At 42.4% G+C, this 17,827-nt stretch overlaps 1 pseudogene; it reads right to left on the bottom strand.

Moving 5' to 3' along the window:
• Nucleotides 1–338: 338 nt before the first annotated feature.
• Nucleotides 339–16,095, bottom strand: Mrps36-ps1 (mitochondrial ribosomal protein S36, pseudogene 1; annotated as a pseudogene).
• Between the last annotated feature and the right edge of the window lie 1,732 nt (nucleotides 16,096–17,827).

Below are 17,827 nucleotides of genomic sequence, written 5' to 3'. Positions count from 1 at the left end.
CATTTAGTTACAAGAGCTCTTAACAATTTTTTTTTCAAAGCTAAACAGAACATCTCTTTGTAAGCATGAGTCTAACAAGGAAAGCTGCTGTATTACCTGTATCAGGAGAGGCACCATCCCTGGATCAATCAACCAGGATCATCTAAAGCCCAGCCGTCACGGCCTGACTGTGTCAGCCACAAAAGCAATGTGGAGGAAATGTGACCCGGCCCAGCCTGAGTAATGAAGGGTATTTACAGGGTTCCTTCGCAGATCCAGGGACAGTCACTTAGAACACATTGCTCTTTCGGGTCGACTTTAATAGCCCAGTCTGTGGGACTAGCCTCCAGTGGGGGTGGGGGTAGGTAATGACTGTGCTGACTGAGGACACAGACAGGGTCGGCCTCTCAGATGACATAAGAGAGCTTAGACAGAAAATTCTAAAGAACATCAACCCAAACTGAGTGTGTATGACAACACCATTGGATGATGGACGTGACAACGAGGAAACTTGTTGCTTTATATGCTAGGCAAAAATAAATTAAGAACAAGGAATTCTGAAAAACAGAGTTTAAGGGCATAAAACATAGAAAGGCCTTTATTTGGTGCAAAACAGAGACTATGGGTAAAACATTTAGTTAAGTAAATGTGGGGGAACAATTGGTTACTATTACTAAGTACTTTGAGTTTGTAACCCCAGTTTTAGGGTAAAGCATTACGGTGTGGTTTTTTAGTAACACAGTGAAATATTTATTTTACTGTACTGTTGGCATGAATATTGAGAGTGCAGCTTATTTCCAAACATATCAAAGTTTATATTGAATAGAAAGTATTACTTCCAAGAGAAAAAAGTCTGTTTCCAGAACTTTAAAAGACTTTGTTTTGTTTGAGACAGGGTTTCTCTGCACAGTATTGGCTGTCCCAGAACCCATTCTGTAGACCAGGTTGGCCTAGAACTCAGAGACTCACCTGCCTCGGCCTCCCGAGAGCTGGGATGAAAGGCATGAGCCACCACTGCCCTGCCAAAAGATTTTTTTTTTAATTATGTGTATGTGTGTCTGTGACAGTGTATGTCACTTGTGTGGGGCCCAGAAGAAGGTATCAAGTGCCAGAAAGCTAGAGTTACAGGCAGTAATAGTGAATATCCCAACATGGGTGCTGGAAAAAAAAACTACTACGTGGGTTCTGGGATTTGAACCCAGGTCCTACATAAGAGCAGTAAGCATTCTTAACTTCTGAGCCATCTCTCTAGTCTCTGTTCCTACAACTTTGTGGAAGTGATTCCCTGAGACTGGGCATGTACCTGAATGGTAAAGTGTGTATATAGTTTGCATGAGCCTCTGGGCTAAATTTGCAGCACATGTGTGTGTATGCACAGAAACATGCAAATACACGCAAAGATGAATGATAAACACCCTGTACATGAACCATAGTACCATATACGATGAATGCACACAATGCAGGGAAATATCTATTTGGCAGATGACCTCGGTTATTCACATATTAGATGAGAACAAAGCCCAAAGTCAGCTAGTTGATTTAGGATGTGTGTGTTCAGATTTTCACATTTCTGCACTTGGTATGTGGCCTACAATTGGCCAAACTTTCTGGTTAAAAAACAAAAGAATGAGAATGTGGAATGTCAGGCCTCAGAGATCTTTGAAAGAGGAGGCAGAAAGGTTTTAAGAGTCAGAGGTAGTAGATAGCATCAAGGAAATGGTGGGTTTTCTTGGGTGCAGCGGGACCGTTGTACCTAGGAACTCACAGCAATTGTGACCACATTCAACAGACCCATGTAAACCCACCAAAACAAACAAACAAACAAACAAACAAAAACCTAAAATAAAATAAAACCACTGTGGAGCTGGGGAAGTCAGCACGGAATGCCACCACTAGCTGAGGAATGACTGGAATTTGATACCAGGAGAGGAAGAGTCAGTTTTCTTTAGTGATGTGAGACCCCTGGTGGGCAGACTACTCTCCAGGGCAAGCCCAGCTCCTAAGAGTAGTTGAGCAACACAAACCGGGGAAAGAAAAGCAAACTCCAAGTTGGGGGGGGGGGGAATGAATATACCTAGGAGCAGCTAGGCAAGAGAAACCAAAGATCAAACCATGTTGTATGAAATTCTCAAGGAATAAAAAAAACTTTTTTTAAAAAGTATTCTGTGACTACCACTGAGTTACAAAAACCAAAACAATTAGTATCAGGTACATAATCTCAAAGATATTAATTTGTCATTTTGGTTAAAAAACAAACAAACATAGGGGTTGGGGATTTAGCTCAGTGGTAGAGCGCAAGGCCCTGGGTTCGGTCCCCAGCTCCTAAAAAAAGAAAAAAGAAAAAACAAACAAACAAACAAACAAACTAGTGTTCCGTGTTGTGCACTAGTAGTGTAGCTGGGAGCTTCATGTAGGTTGTACTTGACTTAATGCATTCTTTCAGTGTGTGACATTCTGAGATCTCAAAAGAGATTAAAAACATGTTCAAGTTCACACAAGTAAATACTTGAGCCAAAATTAAATCTACGCCCATAACCACTGCAAAATAATAAAATGTTCCCACTCTCAACAATTTTGTTAAAGAGACTAAGGATAAAACAAATATGAAACATGCCTTGTTTTTAGTAAATACTTTAGTAAAAGACATTCTATATTCAACTTTAAGTTATGTTTCTGACTGACACACTGGAATCCTTCTGGATAATTAGACAAACAAAATGAAGGAAAACTTCAGTGGGTGAGGAAAGGAGATGCTTTTGAACACTCCCTACTGTCAGATTTTAGCCTGCAACATGGCTTGCTTGCTCTGCAGACAAGTATGGACCAGCTACTCAGAGGTAGGGAACTGACTGACAGGAAGGGCTCTTTCGGGTTTGTATTCATTACAATGATTTGCTGAAACCGTTTAATGGCATTGTTCATTTGATACGAAGTTTGAACGTTTTAAGTGCTATTTCTGAACACATTCCCACGAGTCAATAATCTTCCATTTTTGCAAGATAGGGCTGGGAAAATGGAGTGAAGCTCGCACTGTAGAACGTTAGTGTGGAATGAGCTAGTAAGTCAGGCTCTGGGTGATCCCACTCAGAGTCTATTTTTGAGCTACAAGGTCACCTCGGAATCAAAGTTCAATGCTGTTCTTCATGATCTGAGTAACCACATTTACACTAACAACAGGTGAAATGGGAAACAATGTTTCATTTGTTTGTTTGTTTTTCAATACATGGTTTCTCTATGTAGCGCTGGCTGTCCTGAACTCACAGATCTGCCTGCCTCTCAAGTACTGCTATTGGCAGGAGCCAGGTTTTCTAACTTTGAGAGTCCCTTTCCTTTTATTTCCAGCAATCCCAAGGTTTAATGTTATCTTCATATACTGGGACGATTAAGTTAAAGAAGTATGGCTTTCCTAAAGTAACCAGACCAGTGGGATGCCGGATCGCAAGCTGTGGTGCATTTGACCACTGGTCTTCTAACTTAGAATGTATTCTTCTCTTTTCATTGGTTCCCACAGTCTGTGCACAGAGCATACTTATTCCAGTCAGTAAAAAGAGCTACAAATGAGACAAAGGAAACTTCATCTTGACTTTTATGTTTTGATGGGCAAAGAAGTTGTGAAATGTATTACTTTGCTCCTATGGCCTTTGGTGTTTATTTTACAGAAAGGAAGAGAACAGAAAAACAGTGTAAGACACATACCTTAATAAAATTAATTGACTGAAATAGCAACAAATTGGGGTGGGGTCGGGGGCGCAGTATGAGGCAGGGACTGGGAGAGGGCAGTGATTGGGATGTAAAGTGAATAAATAAATTAATAGAAAAAAAGAAATAGCAATTAGACACGTTTCTGGGGAATCGTCATCTCATTATATGTAGTTTGTCATGAAATTAGAAATACATCAGGTAGCATGACTCTGTTGCTAAAAAGAGGAGCATGAAGACAGAGTGTGGAGAATGTAAGCTATGAAAGATGCAAAGAGAATCTGTATTTAGTATCATCTAACCACTGCTTCCCAAGCACCTCATGCTGTGACCCTTTCCTCTGGTTCCTCATATTGTGCTGACTCCCAACCATAAAATTATTTTCACTGCTACTTCATAACCGTGATTTCCCCTACTGTTCTGGGTTATACTGTGAGTATCTAATATGTGATCCCTGTGAAAAGGTTGTTCTCTGCCCAAAGGGATTGAGAATTGCTGATCTGAGTTCACATTTGTACCGGAATCTAGATCTAGTCATATGGTGTTTTCTGGACATGGTGAACTCCCTGACAAGTAAAGGTGACATACTTGAATGGCGGAAGACTTTAAAAAAAAATCACTTTATTCTGCTTTTTCATCCATCATGTTCGTCTCCAAACTGCTCTTCATTTCAAACCAAGAATGAGTTATTTAAAGCCCAGTCTAAACATTCTCCTGGTCTGAGGTAATCAGTATGTGTGTTCATTTGAAACTCCTTCCCTTCATCTTCCAGCCTAGGCAGTAAGCTTCAATTCAAAATGTGGCCACTAACAGGGCCATGTAAATAAATGGTGTTGCAGAGAGCTTTAAGCACAAAAACTCTGCATGGTGCACAGCAGACTGTAGACAAATCTATTTTGCTGCCCACCTGGCCATATTGTAGTGTTCTAGTCGGGAGTAAGAAGAAACATCACATAATGAAATAACCACACAGTGTCCAACATGTGTGTGCAATTGCTGTGTGTTAAAAAGCCCAGTTATAATTAGAAATGTGTCACCCTGGTCCTGTAACAATAGGTCTCACCAAACACTCCTCTGAACAAATCCTGTCTTCAGCAAAAAGTTACTCCAACACTTCCTTCTTGCCTATCCCTTTGCTCACTGTTTCTCTGGCCTATAATTAAACAACTACTGACAGCCTGTTTCTTTGAATTTTTCATCCCTCTGCCTCCAGTTCCTAAGCACTGGGATTGCAGGCATGTACTGCCTTGCCCAGTTCCTCTTACGTTGCTGAATTAAACTTTCATTGTATACCCAGGCAAATTCCTGGAAATTAAGACCCATAAAAACATGTTTTAATAGATGTGTGTGTGTGTGTGTGAGTGTGTGTGTGTGAGTGTGTGTGAGTATCTGTGAGTGTGAGTGTGTGTGAGTGTGTGTGTGAGTGTGTGTGTATCTGTGAGTGTGAGTGTGTGTGAGTGTGTGTGTATGTGTGTGAGTATCTGTGAGTGTGTGTGTGTGGTGTGTGTGTGTGTGAGTGTGTGTGTATGTGTGTGAGTATCTGTGAGTGTGTGTGTGTGTGGTGTGTGTGTGTGTGAGTGTGTGTGTGTGGTATGTGTGTGTGAGTGTGTTGGGGGAGGGGGTGTCCTTTATGTGTATCTGTGTATATACACATATGCCTGAGAAGGCCAGAGGAGGGCACTGGATTCCCCGGAAGCTGGAGTTGCATGTTATACTCAGAGACACTTGCTCTGAGTGCTGGGAACAATCCTTCCTCCAGTCCTCTGGCAGAGCAGTAAACACTCTTAACTGCCGAGTCAAGTTTCCAGTCCCCCCCCCCAATAAATTTTGTTTGTTTGTTTTTGTTTATTTTTGAGACAGGGTCTCTCTACGATGTTCTAGAACTCATTATGAAGAACAGTCTAGCCTTGAATTCGGAGATCTGCTTGGCTCTGCCTCCCAACTGCTGGGATTAAAGACATGCGGCACTCTGCCCAGCTTCCCCATAAAACATTTTAACCACACAATTAACTTGTCAAGACAGCACAAAACAGCCAGGTAACAACTGTCTGCTTGTGGCATGCCATGAAGATGAAGTGTACAGTATTCAGTTGTCCCAAACTATGCCCCTAATTCAATACATATTCACTTAGCACTTCCTATGTGTTACAAGAGATCGAATGGCCTAAAATCTCTCCAATGGTGGCTAAGTTATCCCTAATGATACCTGATCCATAATAATAATAATGGGTTATGATATTTAACCCACCAAATGCTAGGAGAAACTACGTCAAATGAAAGAGAGGGCTAAAAATGCTTGACTATTCACTGTGTACTGGTCACAAAGTGGAGAGCCATGTGAGCTGTTGGCTCAGCGAACACTCAGTTTCTGGCTTAGAGGGGGAGCCCTCACATTTGGAATAGGCTTGCTGTTGTTAGATGTCCACCTTCTTCAAGGAGCCCTTCAAAGATGCCTTCCCTGGGGTCCTTTATGTCTCAGCAGCATCTCTGGCAATGGTCACTCTTCCTGATTGCCTCCCCACCGCCTTTGTTTTAATTTTTGTCCTTGATTTCGTTCTGCCCCATGAAGATAAGATGGTTTTCTGTTTTGGGTTCTTTTTTCTTCTTTTTTAGTTTTTCTTGCTTCTATTGGTAACAACTCCTGATCCTAAGAGGGCAACTCTGTCCACTCCCACGCCTTGATTTTGGGGAGCCAGCTCTAGCTTTCCAATTATCCCAGAAGTAAAGAATCTATTGGAAACACCTAATATACACTAACTTATATCAAGATTTCAATTACTTGTTACTGACTCCTGATTGGATTTACTCTTTGAAACGCAGACCAATGGGATGAGGCCCTTTGCTCTGTGAGCCATGCTATAATCCTAGGCCAACAGCCAAGCTTTGTTTTTGTTGCTCTGGTTAATATAAGGACAATTCAACTCAGGAAATCTGGGTCATTACCCCTATTTTATGGAGGATGAACTTGAAAAGATAAATAACATGCCTCTATGGTTTTTGCAGACTCAAGGGTCTGAAAAAGATCATTTGAGATGTACTATGTCATTATCTTTATAGAGGAAGATACTAAAGATCAGAGAAGAAATTTGTACAAAGCCACTTGGTGCTGTTACTCACACCCGGGTCTGCTGGATGCCGAAGCCAAGTTCTTCCCTCTGCCAGCAAAGCCCAGCTTCAGCTGTGGCGTTCACACCTGTTAGTCATAGTTTAGGGATCAGTTTGGGATTGGGCGAACCTTGGCAGAGGTAGAATAACAAGGAGACATGTGGTAATGTTGGATTGTGATGGCTACTAACTCTCTCTAAAGTTCTTTCAAGTCCCTTGCAGTCCAGGTGTTTTACTCTCTGTAGGGGTCAAAGAAGCAACATAGTCAATCTAGGTAACAATAGCAATTCTCTCTGTATCTGTCTGCAAACTAGAAGGCTCAAGCATGTGAAGGTGTTTAGCTACAATCTTTTAAATCTCTCGGTTTTTTGAGACAGATCCTCACTATGTAGCTCTGGCTGTCCTGGAACTCTGTAGACTAGTCTGGTCTGAAGCTCAGAGATCCACCTGCCTCTATCTCCCAAGTTCTGGGATTAAAGATGGGTGCCACCAACCCTGGGCTAGCATTTCATCTTTTTATTTTCAGTCACAATGCCAGTCAAAACAAGCAGCTGCCTTGGCTCAAACTTTTGTAGCCCTAGCTATTTGGGAGTCTGAGGTAGGAGGAATGTTGGAGCCAGGATTGCAAAGCAGCCTGGACAATATGGTAAGGTCCATCCTATGAACAACTAAATAAAAACAAAAGTAACAGAACAGTATTGTTCCCAAGGCTGGTCTTTATTGTGATTATTTTGTATGTGAGGACACACCAGCAGTAAAACCCACATCAGGAACAACACTGAGCAGAATATGCAGCTGAAAGAAACCCTTGAAGATTATTTTATACCTCTAGATAATAATTGCTATAAACATTATTTTACAGAGTGATGAGAATTGTTGAGAATAAGACTGGTTTATTTTATCCATTGAAATATAAATTGAATTGTTTCATAAACTGTACTTTAAAGGTCATTTATCCTGGTCATTTATCCCCCATCTGTATTCCCTGGTGTAGTGAGAATTCTGGAATTTTGGTTTCTTTAAAAGATACAGAAATACTAGAATGTGCTTTCATTTAATCCCAGGTGTAGGGATGGGAGTCTGCTATGGACTGTCCTCAGCAGCTGACTGTGATTTGCCTCGTGCTCTAGCAGAGGTGTGGTTTTGTCAGCTGCAGATAGTTTCTGCAATTGTGTGACCTTTGGAATTCTGGGAACTTTTCAGAAGGTATATAAATGCTAGTGCCCTATAGGAGGGATGGGTTGTGGTTTGTTAGTGGTTATACTCGAAGAAGAAACAAGAAAAGAGAAATTAGATTCAAGGGCCTTTCTCTCTCCCTCTATCCTTCTTTCTTTCCTATCTAGTGATAGGGGTGAAACCAAGGGGATAAGAGGTGGGAAAAAGAAGAACCCACAAAGTAGCAAAGACCAGCTATAAACTTAGCTACTATGAGGAAGTCCCATCTCATAAAATACAAAGTCAGATTTTTTGTTTTACTTTTTGAGACAGGTTTTTACTGTGTAGTGCTAGCTGTCCTGGAACTCACTATGTAGACCAGGCTGGTCTCAAACTCACAGCGATCTGCCTGCTTCTGCCTCCTGAGTACTGGGATTAAAGGTATGAGCCACCACGTTCAGTTTAGAAACCATTTTTTTTTTTAAAGCTGAGCATGATAATGTGAGCTTGTAATCTCAGCACGGGGGTGGGGGGGGCAGAAACAAGCCAATTCCCAGAACCCCCTGGTCAGCATAGTCTACTTGGCAAGTTCCAGGTCAGGGTGAGAAACCTGTCTCAAAAGTAAGGTGGACAGTGCTTAAGGAACACCGTCTGAGGTTGTCCACTGGCCTCCACAGGCACGCACATGAGCTCACACCTACACAGCTGTGCATCCCACAAAGGTCTGGGGTACATAGGAAGATACAAAAGAAGAAATCAAATACATGCTATAATGGGCAAAACATAATTGTATTTAGAGTCAGATTCTAATTCTATCACTTACTGTCTGAGAAACTTCTAGCAAGTTGTTGAATCTCTTTATGCTTCCGTTTATTCGTTTCTAAAAAATGGGAAGCCAGGTACAGTGAGGTGCCCCTAAAGTGCCGGCATTCTGGTGGGAAGATTATTTGAATCCAGAGTTTGAGACCAGTTTGGGCAACACCTTGAGACCCTAGGTAAACAAATAGGCAAAAAAGTAAACAAATAAATTTTAAAGGGGAAACTGTGGGAACTACATACATAAGGAATTCTTAATGTGAAAATATTAATACTCTTCCATCAATGCCTGGCTCCTTGCAAGTGAACGGCACTTTTTTTTTTTTTTTACATACTATGTGCTTTTAATAGCTCATCACTGGTAACACTTCATAACCAAGAGTAAGTTAACAGGCTAACATTTAAAAATGTAGACTTTTATAAGTGTACAGGTCAGCTTGTGGGGGAAGTGACCAAGATACATAAAGTAGAAGATACAAGTGACCACCTGGAGTTTCTATACTTCGTTCTGCTTACAGAATAGTTATTAAAGTTGTTTAAAATATGGCTTTTCATTTGACGTTGTGGAAGTCCTTTATTGTAAAGCTAATCCTTCTGCCTGGTGACAAGCAGCAGCCACGATGACGATCACTCTGGACCCCCACGCTGGATAAATTCCATTTCCTCTTGAGACATAGGTTTCTTCCTGTCTTTCTGAGGTAATGATTTTATTATTTCTGCAGTGTCTGGTGGCCCCTGATGCATCAATAAAACTGGGGACATATTTCCTTTAGAATGCTGTGAAATTACAGAGGAGTGGGAGGGTAGCACAACAGATCTCAAAGCTTCTGAGGCACTCACTGAGTTTAGGTTTGTCTTTTCTGTTAGGGAACTTTGTTAATGGAGCATGTGGCTTCACTTCCTGCACGCCCCTGGTGGTGGAAGCCATCTTGCTGCCCATCATGACCCCCAAGTAGGGGCAGCTTCCCGGGCACAGGCGAGCGGCAGAAGTATCGGGAGTGGGCATCGAGTGGCACATGTTAATCACCACTCTTATTGCAAAAATGTATCTTAAGCCCGGTGTTTGTTAGCACTGTGTATCTGTAATCCCAGTACTCTGGAAGCAGAGGCGAGAGAATCACCGTAAGTTCTGAGGTGCTTTGGACCACAATGTGAGTTCTGGGCTAGCCATGACTTTACTGCAAGACTCTATTATTAAAATTGTTAAAGTAAGAAACAGAAAAAAAAAAAAAAGTGAGAGGTCCATTATCTGGTCTGCGGTGTAAAGTCACAGGTGGTGAAGTTCCTGTACTTGTACTGAGCCATAAATTTAAAGAAAAGCCAACGGCTGAATGGGCCGCCTAAGACTGATGACTCAGGCCCTGCTGCAGTTTCGGGTTTCCAGTCTGACTCGGGCCTTGGCAGCTTTTCTGAGGCTGACAACAAGAATGCCAATTAGTGCCAAGAGTGATGAACTTCTGCAACATGGGGAGGGGGAGCTGTTCATGCAAGATGTGAATCAGGTGACTTAAACCAATCCTGATCAACCAAGTTCGGACTCACGCTGAAGATAAACAGGAAAATGTTTCTATCTCGTTACTGTGCTCTGGAAACATCTGTTTCTGAATTCTGGATTGTCAACTGAACCACTGCCAAGGGGCTAAACATAGCTAAAGTCTTTAAATTATAATTTGATCTGTCAGGTCAGGTATCAAACAAGACCTGTGTAGCCAAATAGAGTGGTGACAAACGTCAGAGCAGGGACATCAGTCTATGGTATGTGTTTTATGACAAAAACGTAATAACTGACAGTATTAGTATCTTTTTTTCCCTCATTTAATCTAAATAAAGGATGTATGTCTAAGTGTAGCCGTCAACACAGACTCACAAAACTATTCTTCAATTTAAATGATTTATAGGGGAGAAATCTTGGAAAGTGGAGAGACTATCTTAATTTTTTCATGGTCCTGAATTGTTCAAAAGACTAAGTTAATGCATATTAATGCCTCCGATGGAACAAGATACATCGACATAGATCTACCAAATAAATGCTCCCAAAGACAGTCAACTGGGAGAGATGTTAAATACACCACAGTAGTGTTCTAAGACCATAACTAGAGCTGCTTGGGTGACATGGGGCGGAGGGCTCACACCTTTAACTCCAGGACTCAGGAGGCAGAGGCAGGTGGATCTCTGAGTTTAAGGTCAGCCTGGTCTACAGAGCTAGTTCTAGTATAGCCAGGGCTACACAGAGAAACCCTGTCTCTGAAAGCAAAACAAACAAAAGTCTATTAAGAGGCCAGCAAGGTGGCACCGCAGGTAAACACTTGTAGTGCAAGCCTGACCTCCTGGTTTAATCCTCAATCGCCAAAGTCCACTTAAAAAGGCCAAATGTGCTGCCGCAAACCTGAAACCCCAGCACTCCTACAGCAAAGCGGGAGGTGGAGACGGAACCATCTGGAAGCTCATGAGTCAGTTAGCCTGTAGTAAATGTTCAGACCAGAAATAACAATTGCAAAGTGGAAGAACACTGACTGATTCCTGAGAGCTGTCCTCTGATCTTTACATGTGTGTGGGGGTGTACACTTTCATGCACACACATGTACACAGATACCACTAATAAAACTAATAAACTAATAAAACAGAAACAAGAAAAATGAAACAGAGAGAACCTGCTTCATAGTGGTGGAAGGCAAAAACTGACTCCGAAAATTGTCCTCTGACCTCCATAGTGTACCACAGTAGGCACGTACCCACACACGAATGGACACACACAATAAAAAACAAAAATAGCCAGGCAGTGGTGGTACACCTTTTTAATCCCATGATTCAATGAGATCTAGGGCAGCCAGGGCAGTTACACAGAGGAACAGAGAAACCCAGTGTCTGCCTGCCTGCCTTTCTCTCTCTCTCTCTCTCTCTCTCTCTCTCTCTCTCTCTGAATGTGTGTGTATTTGTCTGTGTGTGTGTGTGTGTGTGTGTATGTGTGTGTGTGAAGACGTGTATTCAGGGGTCATGCCAGAAGCCAGCGTAGGGTGTTTTTCCTTATTACTGTTCACCTTTTCTCTCACTGAACCTGCAGCTCTCTGATCATCTGACTGGCTGGGAGCAAGCCTCAGGGCCTGCCACTGCCCCACCCTACACACACAGCATACACAAGGTACTATGTCAGGCCTGGCTTTTTAGATAGTTGCCTTGAATCAGAACTCAGGTCTTTGTGCTTATGCAGCAAGCATTTTACCAAGCCATCTCCTCAACACCTAAGCTATACTTTTAAAAGCTTCTAAAGTCAGGAGTGAAGGCAACTGTCTATAATCTCAAAACTTGCTGGACTGAGACAGAATGATTTTTGAATTCAAGACCAGTCTGAGCTATACAGTGAGATCCTATCATAAATAAATTTTCATATTATTTATTAGTAAATACTTCTCATGTGGGTGTAGGGTTTTCATAGAGTAAAAATAGTTAAAACAAACAAAAATGCTTCCTAGCCCCTTCCCCAGCGTCTCAAGAACACAAGGAGGAAAACTTGTCGTCTGGCTGTAGCTGGTTGACCGGATCTATATCCATTCAGTTAATGAATGCAGATATCCTGTGCTCTGTGCAGCTAAATCCCAGGAAGTGATGGGGATGAGAGATACAAAGGGCAAAGGGAGAAATGGTCAGCACTGCTCACTCTGCCGCTCCAAACAGTGAAGATGGGAGCTCAAAATCAACAGCCTGGCACTATAGGCCGTGGATCAGCTACTTGGTTTTCCCTGCCTAGCAGCACTCTTGACTTTGGGTTTCTACACTTGATCTTAGCCAAAAGGCTGAGAAGTGATGCTTTGAGTTTCTTTATGAGGGAAACAAACAAGTTGGCAAACAGACAAACACACCATGCCGTAAGATTTACTTAGAGCCTTTTTGTCTCTGCAAATCAACAGATTGGGGGTATGTGGCACTTGCCTTTATTCTAGCATTCAGAAGGCAGAGTCAGGAGGATCTCTGTGAACTCAAGACCAGCCTTGTCTCCATAGTGAGTTCAGGCCAGCCAGGGCTACACAGTGAGATGCTGTCTCTGAAAACAAACAAATAGGAGTGTAAATGAACAACTTGGAATTGTGGCTGGTGGAGTACCCAGGCAGAAGGCCCAGGTTCGATCCTCAGGAATGAGGGTGGCGGAGGGGGGGGCTACTTTGAGAATTTTGGGGGTAAAAACAATGTTTATGAGTCTGAGCTTGGAAGGCTGAAGGCCAGACAGTGGAACCTGTCAGTTTTGTCAAGATAATTACAAGCTACAAGGTCTACGACAGTCAACCAAGTGGACTTCCCTAGAACTCAGTCCTGTAATTCAGTACGTCATATTTAGCAGGAAACAAACATCTCCAAGGAAAGTGTGTCATGGCGACCTTGCCATAAAGAATTGAACTGTAGGGGGCTGGAGACATAGCTCAGAGGTTAAGAGCACTGACTGCTCTTCCAGAGGACCTGAGTTCAATTCCCAGCAACCACATGGTGGCTCACAACCATCTGTAATGGGATCCGATGCCCTCGTCTGGTGTGTCTGAAGACAGCTAGTGTGTACTCAAATAAATAAAAAATTTAAAAAAATAATTGAACTGTATAAGCAATGGACATGGCATTTTACCTAGTCCTATATTCTTGCCACATCCCCACCCTGTGTATGTAAATATTCTTTCCTTGTACTTTCAGTGTTAAACAACTAATTATAACATCTACTCTATGCCTTTTACATGAGTGCTAGGATCCAACTCGTGGCTTCATTTGTTACAGTAAGCACTCTTACCCTTGGAGACATGTCTACACCCCCCACACACACCAGTATTACTATTCCCAGTCTAGAACTGCAGATAATTGAGGACCCCAGATGCTACTTGATGTTAGTTTGAACTTGACTTTACGATTGATGCTTCCTGGTCCAGAACCTGAAACCACTTCCACAGCTTTTATGAAACACTGTCATAGCTGTCTTATGTGCTTTATGTGGATACAACTGTATCCCCCTTTCCCACTTTTATAAGCACATACTTACTGATTCGTCTGCTTAAAGCACTCTGCTCTGTTGAGGCTATCTTCTAATCTGCTTTGTGGGTTTAATGTTATGATTAGATGTCTAACGTTGAAAGTAGAAGGAAAGAAATATTGAGTAAGATGCTAATACTTAGCATACAGCCCAGACACACTACCCTCTTCATGATTCACTTACAGAATGTATAACCAAGCTGTGTGTGGTGGCCCACACCTTTAATCCCAGCACTCTGGAGGCAGTGGCTGGCAGATCTTGGAGTTCTAGGCCAGCCTAGTATACAGAGTGAGTTCCAGGTCAGCCAGAGCTACACAGAGAAACCTTGTCTTGAGAAATAGACAAACAGAATGTGTAACCCGAGAAACTATACCTATACCTCCAATGATATCCTAAACAGATATGTGTCATTAAATCAGATCTTCCTTCAGACTCTCATCAAATACAAATCATCATTGGGACTTGAAGGTGGCTCAGGAGTTAAGAGCACTGACTGCTCTTCCAGAGGACCTGGGTTTGATTCTCAGCAACCACAAGGCAGCTAACAATCATAACTGTAACTCCGGTCTGAGGAATTTGGTACTCTCTTCTTCAGGCAATATAAAACTGTGATGTACAAATATACATGCTGGCAAAACACCCATATGTATAAAAAAGTAAAAATCCTAAAAGTCATCATTGAGAAACACTCAACCCTGTGCTGCCTTCACAAGTGAACAATCTTAAAGGAATGGCTATGGGTGTTCACTGCGAGTGGACACTAGAGGTAATAGTGAAATCAACGGCCAATACTTCAATGGAGGAAGTTACTTTTCTCTTGCTCCACACTTAAGTATCTTAAAAAGAAACACACTACTACTACTACTACTACTACTACTACTACCACTACTACTAATCAGGATTCCACTTATATGAAAAGCCCAGAATAGACAAATCTACAGAAGCAAATATTAAGTCAGTGGTTCCTTGGGGCTATGGACCCAAAGATGGAGGGAAAGAGCGCTTTGTGTGTGTGTGTGTGTGTGTGTGTGTGTGTGTGTGTGTGTGTGTGTGATGTTCTAAAACTGTTTAATAGTGGTTGTAATTTGCACAATCCTGTAAATATTTTCAAACTCATGGAAATGAATACTGTGAATATGTGATTGTATTGTATGTGTATTATAGTCCATTAAAGTTATTGTTTTAATTCTGAATTCTGTTATTCCTTTGTTCCTTTGTACAATCCCTTCATATTAAGCCTGGGAAGATCCTTTTTCACTACCTCTGGAAAGTTCTAGCATCAATGAAAATTTGTAGCTTTTAAAAAAGAAAAAAGACATATGAAAATAGATTTCAGAAAGGCACAGAAAGTTATGGATCGATGGGCTAGAGCTTCATCACATCACCACATCTGTAGTAAGGACAGTGGAAGCTAGGTAAGATGGACATATATATTCTCAGGGCTTGGGAGGGTGAGGCAGAAAAGTCAAGAGTCTGAGGCCTATCTGAGCCACAGAGTAAGACCCTGTCTCAAAACCAACCAGCCAATGGAGAATGATAGGTTACTATCTTGACTGAGAATGGTTTGCAAATCTAATCATGCATTCATTCACTCATTCATTGACAGAGTCTCTCTCAGGGAGCCCAGACTTATTTCAAACTTGCTGTGTAGCCAAAGCTGACTCAAACTCTTGTTCCTTCTATGCCCATCTCTCAAGTGCTGCAGCTATCAATTACAGTAGATATCAATGCCTAATTCTTTATGAAATACCTCAGATAAAATTCTAACTCTCCCCAGGAGTCTGTCATCGGTTCTCAGTCAGCTCAACTGTTCTGTATTTCAGCCATGGAGAAGGTTCCCTGTTGCCTCCACTGGTCTTGTCTACATCACGTTGAATCCTCTGGCTCTGCATTTCCTTATCCCTCTCTCATCAGTGGCATCTTCCACATGCTTCACAGATTTTCTCAGGCATTTTAGCACTTGAAGAAGGCACATGCTAGAGAGCCCCAATTCAGTAGTGTGGAAGTGGGCAGTTTGGATGGAGATACGGATTTAAAATGGATATGAGATTTCTAGTGTGGATCTCTTAATAACTAGATCATTGAAAGCACCATCCATTGGTAAAAGCAAACCTTTCAGGTCTCTGGATGTCCTCCTAAGAAATCTTCCCACCCCCACCCCCACCTCTCCTTTCCTCTCTCTTCTCTGAATATGCTAGCCCACATCTGTAATCCTACGAACTAGGAGGCTGAGACAACTAGATGGTAAACTTGAGGTCAGCCTGGACTACAAGTGAGACCCTGTCTCAAAAACAAAACAAAGCAAAAAAAATCACAACAGAAAGAATGAACCAGCATGTAGGGGAAGGGAGAGGAGGATGGTGGGAGGGGGGAGGGATTTGTGGGGAGGGAGGGAGGGGAGAAGGGAGGGAGGAAAACGACAGAGAGGGAGGGAGGTTGCTTTAACCCCAGTGGGGACCTTACCTGTCACCAGCAGAGGCTTTAGAGGCTAAAGGGGGTTCCTCTGGGAACTCCTCACTTGTAGAGGGCGGAGAAGGCTGCCTGGCTTCCCCTCCTGGGCTTGCCCATCCTGCTAATTTTAGGCTGCTTCCTCATGCGGCTGCCATGAGTATCAAAGCATGCGGCTCCCCTCAGAGGAGCTATTTTCTCCTATGAGCTTCATTTGTTTGTTTCCAACTTGTCTCCCTTCTCCTCCCCCACTATGGAACTGAGCTATTACACTGAAATTTTGTGTGTGTGTGTGTGTGTGTGTGTGTGTGTGTGTGTGTGTGTGTGTGTGTATGTGTGTGTGTGTGTGTGTGTGTGTGTGTGTATATATATATTCCCCCCTCCCCCGGGGGGCTTGTTAGCCCTGGGTTCAATCCCAGCATTGAAAAAGAAAGAAAGAAAGAGAGTGAAAAAGAAAAATGTGAAAAACCCTTTCAAAATTACATTTACTCTGAATTTAATCCTGCATCCAAGAGACTAAAGCAAACTTTTCACACTGGATTTTAGCTATTTCTGCCAGTAGCCAGGTTTCTAAGTCATGCTTGTCTAATATGTTTACTAGACTGCCCTGAGTCACTGAAGCACACAGAGGAATGAAGCGGACCGGGGTTTACTGGTGAAGTCTTGGTACCAGGATATTTATCATACTTCCACTACGTCGGGTGTCAGTAAGAGAAACCCCGTTCCTCAGAAGGCACATTGATATTTCAATACGTAAGACCGAAGGCTAGGTATCTAACAAATTCCGGCTTAGACTCGGATTCTAGATAATGAAGGGATTTGTTTACTCAGTTTGTCAGTAATGGATGTGATTATAGTACTAGGCACTAACTGAGTTGTAGCCGCCATCACTGTCCCCGCCCCCACCCCTCCCATAGAAAGGTTCCAATCCAAACAGGAAGCACTGCTTAGATGACAAACACAAAACGTACTGATTGTTGTTCACGGTCTTCTCTGAGGTCTTGTCTTTGCCGCTAGAGATGTTGCGTCAAAACATTTTCATAGGCTTAACAAAGATTCCTAAGAACTTGTTTCTTCTTTTTTAAGTAATAAATGGGTTGGGCCGTTGAGATAAAGGTGTTTGCTGCCGTGCCTGATGACCCAAGTTTGGCCCTCAGAATCCACTCTGTAGAGGGAGAGAATCAACTTCCCAAATGTGTCCTTGGACCTCCACATGCATGTTGTGGGCATGTGTACGCAGCCACACAACTCCACATACAATAAATAAATAGACTTAGGAAGATAAACAATCAATTAGTCACCAAGCTTCTGACTGTAACAATGTAGATTCCGTTAATCTTGAGGATACGTGGCTAAAGAGATCCAAGTTCACTGGATGTGGTGGCCTAGGCTCTCAGCACATGAGAGGACGTGGCTGGAAGAGTCCAAGCAGCCTAGGCTATGGAGGGAGTTCTGTGGATACTGGTCAGTAGCAGAACACTTGTGGAGCATGCAGAGGACCTGTGTGGGATCTTTTGAATCCCTCCTACCACACAAAGTTATAGCACCAAACAGTATTTCAACACTATAACAAACAAACAAAATAACATTTATTGTTCTGTGGGGTTTTCATTTTGTTAC

The sequence above is a fragment of the Rattus norvegicus genome, chromosome 20 (genome assembly GCF_036323735.1).
Source record: "Rattus norvegicus strain BN/NHsdMcwi chromosome 20, GRCr8, whole genome shotgun sequence".
NCBI classification, from domain to species: domain Eukaryota; kingdom Metazoa; phylum Chordata; class Mammalia; order Rodentia; family Muridae; genus Rattus; species Rattus norvegicus.
This window is presented reverse-complemented; position numbering and strand designations above follow the sequence as displayed.